We start from the raw sequence: 15,122 nt of genomic DNA on the forward strand, positions 1-15,122 counted from the left end.
CTAAGTGGACCTACACTAAAATAGCTGCTAAGTCTTCCAACCTATGCAATTACTTTCTTTTCTCACTTAGTCAAACTTTTTAATAATCAGTTTTCTTGTAGTAGAAATTTTGAAAAGTTAACTTGTGATTTATATCGTATTATCCAATCTCGTGATGAGTCCTTAGGTATTTTGTCGCCAATTTTGGTAGGGAACCTTGGAAATCCCAAATCCTGATATGGCTACGGCTGTTGAGGCATTCAATACGGGATTGCAAAAGGATTACCCCCTTTATGATGATCTGGTTATGACTCCATCCAGGAACTTAGATGTCGTCGGAAATAGGACACTAAGGTTTATCAGATTGGAAGATGACAAGAGGGTCCGAGAAAGATTGGGTGCTTCAGCAAAGCATGGGCAGCTTGATAAGAAACAAGGATCCTCGTATCGAAGCAACAACTCCAAGACTTATTCAAAATTCAACAACCAGAACATCCATGTACTAGAAGACGAGGACGAAGAAGAATATCCTAGAGTATCATATTACTCTTTCTCTTTTGACACTGCGGGACTAAACTGTGCCATGAGAGATCTAGGTGAAAAAGCGAGGTGGCCAAGAAAGACCGAGAAGTGGTGTGCTTACTATGAAGATTTCGGTCACCTAACCAATGAATTCTTCGGCCTTTGAAGAGAGATTGGATTCCTCCTCCGCAAGGGCCACTTTAAAGAGCTCTTGGGAAGGAAAAAATCCAAGATCCAGGATCCTGAAGAAGCTCCATCAAAAGAAACTCCACTACCACCAGATGTGCACGTGATCAACTTCGTCTCCAGAGACTATGACGTATTACAAACTTCCTGTTCTCCAACGAGGAAGCTCACCGAAGAGACCGAGTTGGATGATGGGGGAAGAACGCTTATTCCCACTACTTTAACAACCCACATAAGGATCTTCTTTGATGAAAAAAACAAGACGAGCATCCAGGATCCTCATCATGACAGACTTGATGCCCGAATGATCAACTTCATCTCCGGAGGATCAGACATATGCAACACTTCCTTCTCTGCAGCTAAGAGGCTTGCTAAGGAGATCAAATTGGATAACAGGGATCGACCGGTTATATCCACCACCTTGACCACTGATAAAAGGATCTTCTTCTATGAAGAAGATAAATCGAGCATTCAGGATCCTCACCATGACGGTTTGATTGTTACTTTATTTATTTTAAACCATTATGTACGCAGGATCCTGGTGGAATGTGGAAGCTCGGTCAATATCATCCAACATGATGTTTTTCAGAAGATGAACATACCAGATTCAGAGATCATCCTGTTTTGGATAAAAATCAAATGAGGATAATGTATCCAAATTCGTAAGTGTGAGGTATAGTGCTATGATAATAATAACGATTATGTGAACGGAATAATAAAGAACACTGAGATTTGTTGCGAGGAAAAACCCTTCGATCTTTTTCATATCAAAAGAAAAAACCCCCGGGTGATGACAACTCGTCGATCACCAATTTATTAATCACAAAAAAAGGTTACAAGGGTTGTGGAGTTGTTGATCAACGAATGCTATGTGTGTGATTACAGATGACATAGCAGCTAGAATATGTGTGAATGTGTGTGTTCTAGTGTCGATCACAACTCGATATATAAAGAAAATTTACAAGTAACTAACTAACAACTATATCCTATAAATCCACTAGTATTCCACTCTTTATCATCGTGCCCTTTGACCACATGCTAACAACAGTTTATTAACGAATTAAGTGGTGGACTAGGTCTAGGAGCCGTTGTTGTTATTTAAACGTCGGGCTGCATACGAAATTCTCCTTTAATAGTTGTGTTAACTAAGGATCCCGGATCTAGACTCCAGCCATAGAACTCTCTAGAAGGATAATTGATCCAAGCACGTCTTCAAGAATAACATATCTCGTCTTTAGTACTCCGCAATTGGTCCTTTCATTCTGCTACTTCTTCCACTGGCTTAGTCTTTAGTCTCAACCATGTGTTGTAGATGTCTTGTAGTGGAATGTACAGTAGACTGGATCTTAAAGTTGTTATACCTGTCTAACATATCACCATACTAAAAGCAATCATTAGTAAACAAATAATACCGAGGATCGTTGATCCTTCATAACCTGATACATATCTCAAGGATAACCTATCCATAAGATAATTAAGGATTAAGGATCCTCATCATAAAATTCATGCCCTAACAATTGCCCCCAAAATGGCGGGTGATTGTGGAACACAGCTGTCATTTTGAAATTCAAACTTCTGCGAAAACTGGATGATGGGACGGTTTTGCTAGAAATATTTACCATTTGGCCCCCGAGTTAATGATAACCGCCTATATATGTCGTCCTATATCTTGGTTATAATCATATATTCAAGCGACACATCAGGTATCCTTCTTTTTCTTTTCTTATTTTCTTTAACGATGTCCACTGTTTCATCTTCTTCTTCTCTGCCTCCCTCTAAACCTTCTAAACAAACTTCCAATAACTACGAGTTTTCGGAAATGGAGCCACAATGCCTCATAGCCAACCCGTCTATTGAGATTTGCAAACTCACAGATCCTGAGATTGACGAGTTCCGTTCCTTATTTCCCCCAAAAACCTTATTCTGACTTTACGAATCAAACGTTCACTGTGATGTATATTCCAAAGTCTGGGTGTGTTTTCTGGCGTGTCCATTCCTAATCGGCTACAAGTATACTTTTCTCTCTTTCACTCAAAGCTTATTCGATTCCATCGGCATATCCTATATACAGGCTATGCCTATGATTTGGAGGGTCCTCAGCACTATCGAAAGGATCATCGAGGAGCAAAAAATTGACTTTGGTCTTCCGGAGCTATCACACTTGTACACCCTTACTACCCACGGTCCTGCCCGATTCATCTTCAAATCCAAGCCTCGACAACCTCACCCGATACTAAAAGTCACTTTAAATGATTCATTGTGGAGGAATCAGTTTTTCTTTGTAAAACGTGACTCAATACCAGGAGGGGTTGATCTTCCTTCAAAGTGGGTTAGAAAGGGTAGGATCCTGGATCCTTAAGAAATAGCAGGATCCTTGAAGCTTTACCTGGTACAGAAGAAAAATTTTAAGAAGAACAAAAAAACCTGGTACAGAATAAAAAAAAACGGTTCCTAGCACAGAAGAAAAAAAACCTTTCAAGCTTGAAGCGGTTCCTTGAAGCTTTACCTGAAGGGATTGATCTTCCTTCAAACTCTGATTCTATCTTTTTGTCTGTAGTTGAGACTTTCACTTCTTTGGGCAAATTACCTGGTACAGAAGAAAAAAAAGGTTCCTAGCACTGGATACCGAGGTTAGAACCTTTCAAGATCATTTTGTTGAAGCTTTCTGCGATATCTCCTCGGGTTCCAGCATGTTAAGTAAGTTAATAATTTTAAGATAAATAAAATTAGAGAGAATACTTATCTGTTAATTTTTCTTTTACAGGCGCCAAGAATCTTAGAAATCAGCCGACAAGTTCTCCCTAGAAGACTTTGATTGTATGGTCACCCCTCCTGTCATCAAGAAAGAAGCTTCAAAAGCAGCTACCAGTTCCGAGCCCAAGACTGCAACAACCAGGGCTAAGTCCGCTGCTTCCAAAACAAAGAGGTCCTCCGATCCCGAGACCCATTATGACACAATCCTCTCTGTAAGTATCCTGTATCCTGATACTTTGAACTTTAGGATCCGATATCCTTCTAACCTTGATTACTTTGTCTTATATAGGCTATGAGTGCTTTCAAAGAGCACTATGAAAAGATCATCAGCTAGATGAGTGAGAAGCTATCAGGGTTAGGGAAAGCCGTGGTTGCCAAGGACAAAGCCATGATCTAGCTCTCCAAAGAGAAAAAAACAGTTGGAGAATCAGCTATCCTTAGCGGAAGCCCAGCATCAAGAGGCACTGAAGTAGGCTACAGATGAAGCCAAAGTGTGGGTTTCCAGCTCAGTATTCCAAGCACAGATCAAGATGGCAAAGGAGGCCGGTGATCCCGCTTTTGATAAGACGACCTGGGACGTGGAAAAGTGGAATACTGCCCTGGATGCTCTTGGTGGCGAAGACGATGAGGAGATGGCCGAAGATAATGAGGCTGGGACTAGTGGTGTCAAGGAGGTGGCTGAAGCTGGCGAGGGAGAAGGTGCTGCTGAGGGTGAAGATGCAGCTTAGGTGGGCGATGAAGGATACAAAAGACAAGGCCCGAGCCCACTTTTTATTTTTTATTTTGTGTTGATGTTTTTAAGGATAACTTGGTCTGTAATAAACAATAGTAAGTAGGTTTAAGGATCACTGATACTCAAGACAATTTCCAGGGGTATCGAAGGTGGATGGATCATCTGTTTGTGGGGGATGAAACCTTTGGTGCCTCTGATGTTTATTTTCCTGCACTTAAGAACAATTAGTAACACGTGTTTAACCCGGGTGGATGGTCCATCTTTTGCATGGTGAAGTCCGGGTTAAGAATTTTGGATAAGTCCAGGTGACTTATGCTTTAATAATATAAAACTTTCAACTATCTGCTTGTTATCTATTTTAAAAGTTTGTTTAATTATAGCTTTAGCTTCATTGAAAGTTTGGGAAAAAAAATTTTGATTAAAATATTTTTAGGATATACGATCCTTATGAAAATTACTTAGGACAGAATATCCTTAAAGAACAAACCGTAGGATAAAGTATCCTTAAAAATTTGTAAAAGTTTTTATCATAGAATACCCTTAAAGGAATAACCCTTTAAATTGAAACATCCAAAATTATTGCAACTAAGACAGTATAAATTCATTAATAGAAACCATACCAGAATGTCTAGGTAGACCTAAGTTACCATAAGTATCGAACCTTTAATGATCCTTGAAGTAATAATCTTAGGATTTTGAATCCATATAACTTTGTCTTCGTGATGAACTTAGAAAATCTGTTGCATACAATTTATAATGTTAACTGGCATTAAACCCATTAAGCTAGGGACAAACCCAAAAATAAACTCAGGACAAGCCCGTGAAACTGGGGACAAGCCCGTGTAATCTGGGGACAAGCTCGAAACTGGGGACAAGCCCAAACGTGAGTTAAACTGGGGACAATCCCAAATACTGGGGACAAGCCCAAAACTGGGGACAAGCCCAAATACGGATGTTAACTGTGGACTCACCCAACCCGGGATTTAGCCCAAACGAAGATAACGTGAAAACGTTATAAACCGGTAGTATGGTACGTCTACCATAATTCGTAGGATCATCCATATAGCCGAAAACAACGAAATTGTCAGCCACTAAGCGTGTACTGGTCCCGCTGCCCCGGACTACACGTTGGATAGTGTGCGCTCCAGGCGAGAGTGTAGAAACTCTAATTTATAAGAAAGGTGAAAACCTTTAAACCTTAGAGGACATGACCATCGGGGGTCATATCCAAACGTGGGCTAGGCAAGAGAAATAGGATAGTACCTCGAGTGTAAAGGAGAGGTGGCCAACCTCTTGGTTATTACACATCTTATTAATATCCTGCATTGATACTTAAAACTTGGAAGAAACAAATTGTTAAGAGTATGTTATCCTGGAATTAATAATAGGAAATTGAAAAGAATAAGTATTCAGATTGATATTACCAATCTCGGGGATCGTTGATCCTTTAAGGATGATATATCCTCTCAGGATACTGGATCCTGATAAGAAAAAATACTTCTTGAGGTGGATAGCATTCCATGCTCTTGGTAATCTGCTGCCTTCCATTGTGAGCAAATGATATGCCCCCTTTCCTGCCTCCGACTCGATCTGATAAGGTCCTTCCCATTTGGGTGCTAACTTTCCATCAGCCGGATTGGTAGTATTTTGGAAGGCTTTCCTCAAAACTAAATCTCCTTCTTGAAATCTTCTGATTCTTATATTCTTGTTGTATGCCCTGGCTACCCTTTGTTGATAAGCTTCCATTAAGCTGCCATTCTGATCTTGGCTAGGTCTCTGAGTTCTTCTATAGTATCCAAGTCTTCAAGAAGGATTTTTTCATTGGCTTCAGGATCACGGATGCTCGTCCTTGCCGTAGGAACCACCATTTATATCTGGATTACTGCTTCTGATCCAAATACCAACGAAAAGGGTGTTTGGCCCGTTGCATTCTTGGGTGTTGTCCTGTCTGCCCAAAGAACATACAGAAGTTCCTCGGCCCATTTTACCTTCTTGGATCCTAGCTTCTTCTTTAAATTGTTGATGATGATTTTGTTGCTAGACTCCGCTTGACCATTAGTTTGAGGATGCACTGGAGTAGGGGTTATCATCTTGATGCCCTAGCTGTCACAAAAGTTAGTGGTTCTTTTCCCGATAAACTGGGAACCATTGTCACAAATAATTTCTGAGGGGATACCAAATCTAGTAATAATATTTCTTTTAATGAAAGATATCACCTCTTTTTCGCGTACTTGAACAAAAGCACCTGCTTCTATCCATTTTGAAAAGTAATCCGTCATTGCAAGCATGAATACTTTTCCTCCTGGTGCCTTAGGAAGTTTGCCTACAACATCCATACCCCATTTCATAAAAGGCCATGAAGAGGATATAGGATACATAGGTTCTGCTGGCTGGTGAAGGATGTTCGCATGTATTTGAAAAGCATCACACTTCTTAGAATATTCTGTTGCATCTCTCTTCATTGTTGGCCAGAAGTATCCTGTTCTTAGAATCCTAGAAAACAGGGCTCTACCTCCGGTGTGATTACCACAATCTCCTTCGTAAAAATCTTTGAGCACCTCTTGGATTTCAGGATCCTCGATGCACCTCAAGTATGGACCTGCAAGAGATTTCCTGTATAGCACATCATCTAATAAAATGTATTGTGATACCTTCAGTTTGAAGGATTTGGGATTCCCAGTTGTTGGAATCTCTCCTGTTTGAATGTACTTCTTAATCGGGAGTATCCACGATTCTTAATTATTCGTGGAAAATGGATCCCACAGTACAATTTCTTTGTCATTCGTTATCTCACCTACTTCTTGTTCTCCTATTGCTGGTGAGAGAACATGAATGATTGGTATCTTCGTGTCTTCTGGAATTTTCAGAGATGAGGCTAAATTCGCCAAAGCATCTGTCCCGGCATTTTCTTCCCTTGGTACCTGATCAATGCTAAACAATTCGAAGGATTTTGCTAATTTCTTCACAAGTTCTAGATATTTGATTAGTTTTTCACCTTTAACAACATATGAGCCATTAAAGTGGTTAGCAATCAATAATTAATCTATATATACTTGAAGATACCTGATCCTCATGCACTTAGCTAATTGCAAACCTGCGATCAAAGCCTCATACTCTGCCTCATTGTTCGTTGCTTGAAACTCACAGGCTATAGACTGGGGTAATATGTCCTGCTGTGGCCATTTCAGTAGGATCCCCAATCCTGTTCCTCTTACATTAGAAGCGCCATCTGTGAAAAGTATCCAAGGATCCTTAGTTTTTTCTTGTTGTTGGACCTCCAAGTCTTCTTCTTTTTGTAGGTCACTAGTGAAATCAGCCACAAAGTCTGCGAGTTCTTGTGACTTAATTGTTGTTCTTGGCTCGTACTGAATATCATATGCACTTAGTTTCACGGCCCACTTGGCCATTCTACCTGATAACTCTGGTTTTCTAAGAACATTCTTAATAGGATAATTAGTTCTCAAAATAATAGTATGAGTTTCAAAGTAATGTCTCAATTTAGTAGAAGTCATAATAAGTGCAAGAATTAACTTTTCTAAATGAGAATACATGGCTTCTGCATCTAGAAGACTTTTACTTACATAATAAACGGGATGTTGTTCACCTTCATGATCCTTTACCAAGACGGCACTTACTGCATTTCCCGAGACAGCCAAATATAGATATAAGGATTCTCCATCCACATGCTTCACTAGAGCTGGGGCTGAGGATAAGTAATCCTTCAAGGCTGTAAGCGCAGCCTCATGCTTTTCCGTCCACTAAATCTTCTTATTCTTTCTAAAGATGTCGTAGAAATCTTTGCACTTCTCGGAGGATCTTGAGATGAACCTATTAAGAGCGGCTATTCTTCCTGTGAGCCTTTGGACATCCTTGGCGTTTGCAGGAGACTTCAAATTAAGGATGGCTTCAATCTGCTCGGGGCTTGCTTCAATTCCTCTTTTAGTTACCATATATCCCAGAAATTTTCCGGCCTTAACACCAAAGTGGCATTTTGAAGGATTCAATTTCATGTTATATTGGTCGAGGATATTGAATGCTTCCTCGAGGTCTCTAAGGTGATCCTCAGCTTTCTTCGACTTTACCACCATATCGTCTATGTATACCTCCATAGTCTTGCCCAACTGATCTTTGAACATCATGTTGACTAGTCTTTGGTATGTTGCCACTGCATTTCTTAGTCCAAACAGTATAACAGTATAACAATATATGCCAGTAGGAGTCATGAATGTTGTATCCTATTGATCAGATGGTTCCATCTAAATTTGTTGAAATTCAGAGGAAGCATCCATAAAGGTAAGCATTTCATGTCCTGCCGTTGCATCCACCATGGAATCTATATGTGGTAATGGGAAAGGGATCCTTGGGGCATGCCTTGTTTAAATCCGTAAAATCGACACACACCCTCCACTTTCCATTCTTTTTTGAAACAACGACCACATTAGCTAGCTATCGAGGATATTTAACCTCTCTGATCATACCGGCCTTAAGAAGTTTTTCAACTTCTTATTGTATGATCTTGTTCCTCTCAGGAGCGAATTTTCTTCGCTTCTAATGGACGGGTTTAACAGATAAATCAAGGCCTAATTTATGAGAATTACCTCTTTGAAATACCTGTCATGTCTGAGTGCTTGAAGGCAAATGTAGATTTTCTTCGTCCTAAGAAGGATATTAAATCCTCCTCAATCTTACTAGGGATACTAGATCCTAGGAACACCTTTATCTCTGGATCCTTGGGGTCCAATGATACTTCTTTAAGGTCTTTTTCCCGAGCTTCCCGCATGTCCCTAGGATGCTGCTGTGATTGCTATGCTATAGTTTGTTTGGTTGTTGGCTTCATTGATGAAGAATAATAGTTCTTGGCCTCCGCTTGGTCACCAACTATCTTCACAACTCCCCAAAGAGTAGGTAGCTTGATGCATTGGTGATAAGTTGAGGCTACTGCCTTCATTCCATGCAGCTAGGGCCTCCCTAAAATAACATTGCAACAAGAAAGGTTATCAATAACACAAAATTTCTTGTATGAATTTAACTCTTCAATATAAATAGGGAGGTTGATGTCCCCCAATGTCTTCTTGGTTTCACCACTGAAACCTACTAGCACTGATGTTCTAGGAATGATCTCTGAATCTGGTACGTTCATCTTCTTAAGGACATCATGCTGGATAATGTTGACCGAGCTCCCACCGTCAACTAGGATCCTGCGTACTTAATGGTTAGCGATAAATAAAGTAATAATCAAACCGGCATGATGAGGATCATGGATGTTTAGTTTGTCTTCCTCATCGAAGAATATTCTTTTGTCTGTTGTTAAGGTGGTGGTACTATTGGTCGGTCTCCGTTATCCATCTTGACCTCTTTGGCAAGTCTTCTTGATGCAGAGAAAGAAGTTTCACATATGTCTGAACCTCCGGAGATGAAATTGACCATTCGCACATCCAGCTCATCCTTGTGAGGATCCTGGATCCTCGAGTTGAAGAAGATTTCCTGATTAGTCACTCGGGTAGTGGGGATGAGCGGTCTTCTTTCATCGTCTAACTTGAATTCTTATGTGGGTTTTTCTTATATAGCACAAGAATCTTGAAACATTTCATAGTCTCTGGAGACAAAGTTGATCACATGATCATCTGGTGGTGGTGTTGCTTTTTGTGGAAGATCTTCAGGATCCTGGATCTTGGATTTTTTCCTTCCCAAAAGTTCTTTAAAGTGAACCTTGCTCAGGAGGTATCCAATTTCCCTCCTCAAGTCAATGCACTCATCTGTCGTGTGGCCAAAATCTTCGTGAAAGGCACACCACTTTGAAGGTGGTCGTCTTCTCATTCTTCCGGGGCCACCTTGCTTTTTCTCCTAGATCCTTCATGGCACAAATCAAGCCATAGGTATCTACGGAGAAACAATACTCGGAGATGCAGGGATAATCTTCATCGTCATCCCCCTCTTCGACTGCTCGTACGTTTTGATTGTTGAATTTGTTGTACGGCTTTGAGTTGTTGTTCCTGTATGAGGATCCTTTAGTCTTGTCAGGGGATTCTTGCTTTGTTTGAGCCCCAAATATTTCTTGGATCCTTTTATCATCTTCCAGCCGTATAAACCTTAGTGCTCTATTCCTTACTTCATCTAGAGACCTGCAAGGAGTCATTACAAGATCATCATAAAAGGGGGAGCCCCTCTGAAGTCCCATCTTGAAGGCCTCAACAACAGTAGCCATGTCAAGATTAGGAATTTCCAGAGCTTCCATGTCGAACCTCGTAACAAAATTCCTAAGGGATTCATCACTTGGCTGGATAACTCGGTAAAGATCACTAGTTAACTTCTCAAATTTCCTGCTACAGGAGAATTGGCTGTTGAACAAGTTAACTGAGTGCGAAAAAGAAGTAATTGAAAAGGGAGGAAGACTTAGTAGCCATTTCAATGCTGATCCTGTCAGTGTGGATCCAAAGCCTTTGCACAAGCAAGCTTCCTTGAGTCTCTCAGGAATGGGGTTGATCTCCATCTTTCTCTTTATTGTGCCACGTGTTCTTCAGGATCAGTGGTTCCATCGTAAGTCTTCATGTTGGGGGTTTGGAATCGCTTCGGGATTTCAGCATCATAGATAGGCGGAGGAAATATGGATAACTTGTGGCTTCCCTCAGGTATCTCGAGGATTGGTCTTATTACCCCGGGAACATTGGATATCATATCCTTGAGCTTCTGTAGCTCCTTGGCCATAGCTTGGTTAATACCTTCATGTTGCAAGGAGCCACAGTTAGCATCTAAGGATAAAGGATCATACAAATTACCTCTTTGTTAGGCGAAGGTTGGCATCTCAGATGAGTATCTGGGATGAAAAGAGTCAGCAATAGGAGTAGGACCACCCGACGCGATAGTCTACATGGGAATGAAATCTCCTTCATGGACTTCGGAGGATCGTTGATGTTGAACTCCTGAGGATCCTTGATTCTAAAATAAGGATCCTTGAGGTTGGGAGTTATAGGATCCTTGGAGATATAGCCCAGAGGATCCTAGTTGAAGGATGGGTGATCCTTGTTGGAAATGTGAGGATCCTTGAGTTTGTTGACCCATGGACTCCTGTTGAAGGATAAATGATCTTGACTGAAACAGTGAGGATCCTTGAGTCTGTGGACCCATGGATCCCTGTTGAAGGATAGATGATCCTGGCTGAAACAGTGATGATCCTTGAGCCTGTTGACCAATGGACCCCTGTTGAAGGTTAGATGATCCTTGTGAGAACTGAGCCATGGATCCTGGACTGACAAAATCCAGCATCCTGGGCATCAGAGGAGTGTGATCCTCCGCTGGCCTCTTAGTTTTCTTTAGATCTTCTATCTCATGAAGGATCCTCTGGTTGGTCTTGTTCTGCTGCTCCATATATGCTTTAACCTGCGAAAACATAATTGCAACATCATTGTTAGTATTAACCACCAGGGCAGCAGCAACAGTTTTCGAGCTTTGGAAGACTGGTATTTGCGTCTTGCTTCCAGCAGCAGCAGGCCGTTGTGCTCCTGTGATTGGCGGAGGCATTGGTGGAAAAATACTTGATGAGAGAGGAACCAATGACGGCATGGTTGACGAAGCAGAGCTTGATTGAGAGGCCATAGATAGTGATATGGGTATGAGAAAATCGAAAATTGATAAGAGTAATATGGATTATAGCACCAATTGCCCAACGGTGGGCGCCAAATTGTTTTGGATAAAAACCAAATGAGGATAATGTATCCAAATTCGTAAGTGTGAGGTATAGTGCTATGATAATAGTAAGGATTATGTGAACGAAATAATAAAGAACACTGAGATTTGTTGCAAGGAAAAACCCTTCGATCTTGTTCAGATCGAAAGAAAAAAACCCCGGGTGATGACAACTCGTCGATCACCAATTTATTAATCACAAAAAAGGTTACAAGGGTTGTGGAGTTGTTGATCAACGAATGCTATGTGTGTGATTACAGATGACTTAGCAGCAAGAATACGTGTGAACGTGTTTGTTCTTATGTCGATCATAACTTGATATATAAAGAAAATTTACAAGTAACTAACTAACAACTATATCCTATAAATCCTCTAGTCTTCCACTCTTCATCATCGTGCCCTTTGACCACGTGCTAACAACCGTTTATTAACGAATTAAGTGGTGGACTACGTCTAGGAGCCATTGTTGTTATTTAAACGTCGGGCTTCATACGAAATGCATCCATTAATAGTTGTGTTGACTAAGGTTCCCGGATCTAGACTTCAGCTATAGAACTCTCTAGAAGGATAATTGATCCAAGCACGTCTTCAAGAATAACATATCTTGTCTTTAGTACTCAGCAATTGGTCCTGTCATTCTGCTACTTCTTCCATTGGCTTAGTCTTCAGTCTCAACCATGTGTTGCAGATGTCTTGTAGTGGAACGTACAGTAGACTGGATCTTAAAGTTGTTATACCTGTCTAACACATCACCATACTAAATGCAATCATTAGTAAACAAATAATACCGAGGATTGTTGATCCTTCATAACCTGATACATATCTCAAGGATAACCTATCCATAAGATAATTAAGAATTAAGGATCCTCAGCAAAAAATTCATGCCCTAACAAGTGCTAGTTGGTTTCAGTGGAGAAACCAGAGAAAGCACTGGGAGACATTAATCTCCCTATATACATCGAAGGGTTAAATTCTTACCAAAGATTCTGTGTTATTGATAACCTTTCTTTTTGCAATGTTCTTTTAGGCAAGCCTTGGCTACGTGGGATGAAAGCGGTGGCTTCTACATACCACCAATGCATCAAACTCCCTACCCCTTGGGGAGTAGTAAGGATAGACGGTGATCAGGTGGAGGCCAAGAATTACTATTCTTCATCAAGGAAGCCGATGGCCAAGCAAACTATAGCATAGCAACCACAGCAACATCCCGAGTATCCAGATGTAAAGGTGTTCCTAGGATCAGGTATCACTAGTGAGATCGAGGAGGAAATGATATCCTTCTTTAAGCATAGAAAATCTTTGTTTGCCTTTAAACATTCAGACATGACAGGTATTTCTAAGGAGGTAATTACTCATAAATTAGGCCTTGATTTATCTGTTAAACCCGTCTATCAGAAGCGAAGAAAATTTGATCCTGAGAGGAACGCGATCATACAAGAAGAAGTTGAAAAACTTCTTAAGGTCGGTATGATCAAAGAGGTTAAGTATCCTCGATGGTTGGCTAATGTGGTTGTTGTTTCTAAAAAGAATGGAAAGTGGAGGGTGTGTGTCGATTTTACAGATTTAAACAATGCATGCCCCAAGGATCCTTTCCCGTTACCACATATAGACTCCATGGTGGATGCAACGGCAGGACATGAGATGCTTACCTTTATGGATGCTTCCTCTAGATTTCAACAAATTCAAATGGAACCATCTGATCAAGAGGATACAACATTCACGACTCCGACCGGCATATATTGTTATATTTCTATGCCTTTTGGACTAAGAAATGCAGGGGCAACATATCAAAGACTGGTGAATATGATGTTCAAGGATTAGTTGGGCAAAACTATGGAGGTCTACATATATGATATGGTGTTGAAGTCAAAGAGAGCTGAGGATCACCTCATAGATCTTGAAGAAGCGTTCAACATCCTAGATCAGTACAATATGAAACTAAATCCATCAAAATGTTATTTTGGTGTTGAGGCTTGAAAGTTTCTAGGGTACACGGTCACCTAAAGAGGGATAGAAGCAAGCCATCATCAACTTGAAGTCTCCTGCAAATGCTAAAGATGTCCAAAGGTTGACAGGAAGAATAGATGCTCTCAACAAATTCATTCCAGAATCTCCGAGAAATGCAAGGATTTCTACGACATTAGAAAGAATAAGAAGTTCGAATGGACGGAGAGGTACGAAGCTGCTCTAAGAGCCTTAAAGGATTACTTATCGTCAGCACCGGCTCTGATGAAGCATGTGGATGGAGAATCCTTATATCTCTATCTAGCTGTGTCAGGTAATGTTGTAAGTGATGTCCTTGTGAAGGATTATGAGGGTGAACAACACCCCGTCTATTATGTAAGTAAGAGTCTTTTAGATGTAGAAGCCAGGTACTCTCATTTAGAAAAATTAATTCTTGCACTTATTATGGCTTCTACTAAATTAAGACATTACTTTGAGACTCATACTATTATTTTGAGAACTAATTATCCTGTTAAGAATGTCCTTAGAAAGCCAGAGTTATCAGAGTATGAAGCTCTGATCGCAGTTTTGCAATTAGCCAAAAGCATAAGGATCAGGTATCTTCAAGTATATATAGATTCATTATTGATTGCTAACCACTTTAACGACTTATATGCTGTTAAAGGAGAAAAACTAATCAAATATCTAGATGTTGTGAAGGAATTAGCAAAATCCTTCGAGTTGTTTAGCATTGTACAGGTACCAAGGGAAGAAGACGCTGGGGCAGATGCCTTGGCAAATTTAGCCTCATCTTTGAAGATTCCAGAAGACATGAAGATTCCAATCATTCATATTCTCTCGCCAGCAATTGGAGGACAAGAAGTTGGGGAGATAACGAATGAAAAAGAAATTGTACTTTGGGATCCGTTATCCTCGAATAATCAAGGATCATGGATCCTCCCAATTAAGAGGTACATTCAAACTGGAGAGACCACAACTATGGAGAATCCTAAATCTTTTAAACTCAAGGTATCACAAAACATTATATTACATGATATGTTGTATAGAAAATCTCTTGTAGGTCCATATTTGAGGTGCATCGAGGACCCTGAAATCCAAGAGGTGCTCAAAGACTTTAACGAAGGTGATGTGGTAATCACACTGGCTGACAGGATACCTTATGTTCTTTAGGCTGACAGGATAACACCCAAGAATACAACAGGCCAAACACCTTTCTCACTAGTTTTTGGATCAGAAGCAGTCATCCCTACAATAATGGTGGTTCCTACAGCTAGAATAAGCATACGTGATCCTGAGGCCA

Source organism: Bidens hawaiensis, unplaced genomic scaffold (assembly GCF_021521415.1).
Source record: "Bidens hawaiensis isolate Kalapana, Puna unplaced genomic scaffold, B.hawaiensis_p1.1 tig00029632_1, whole genome shotgun sequence".
NCBI classification, from domain to species: domain Eukaryota; kingdom Viridiplantae; phylum Streptophyta; class Magnoliopsida; order Asterales; family Asteraceae; genus Bidens; species Bidens hawaiensis.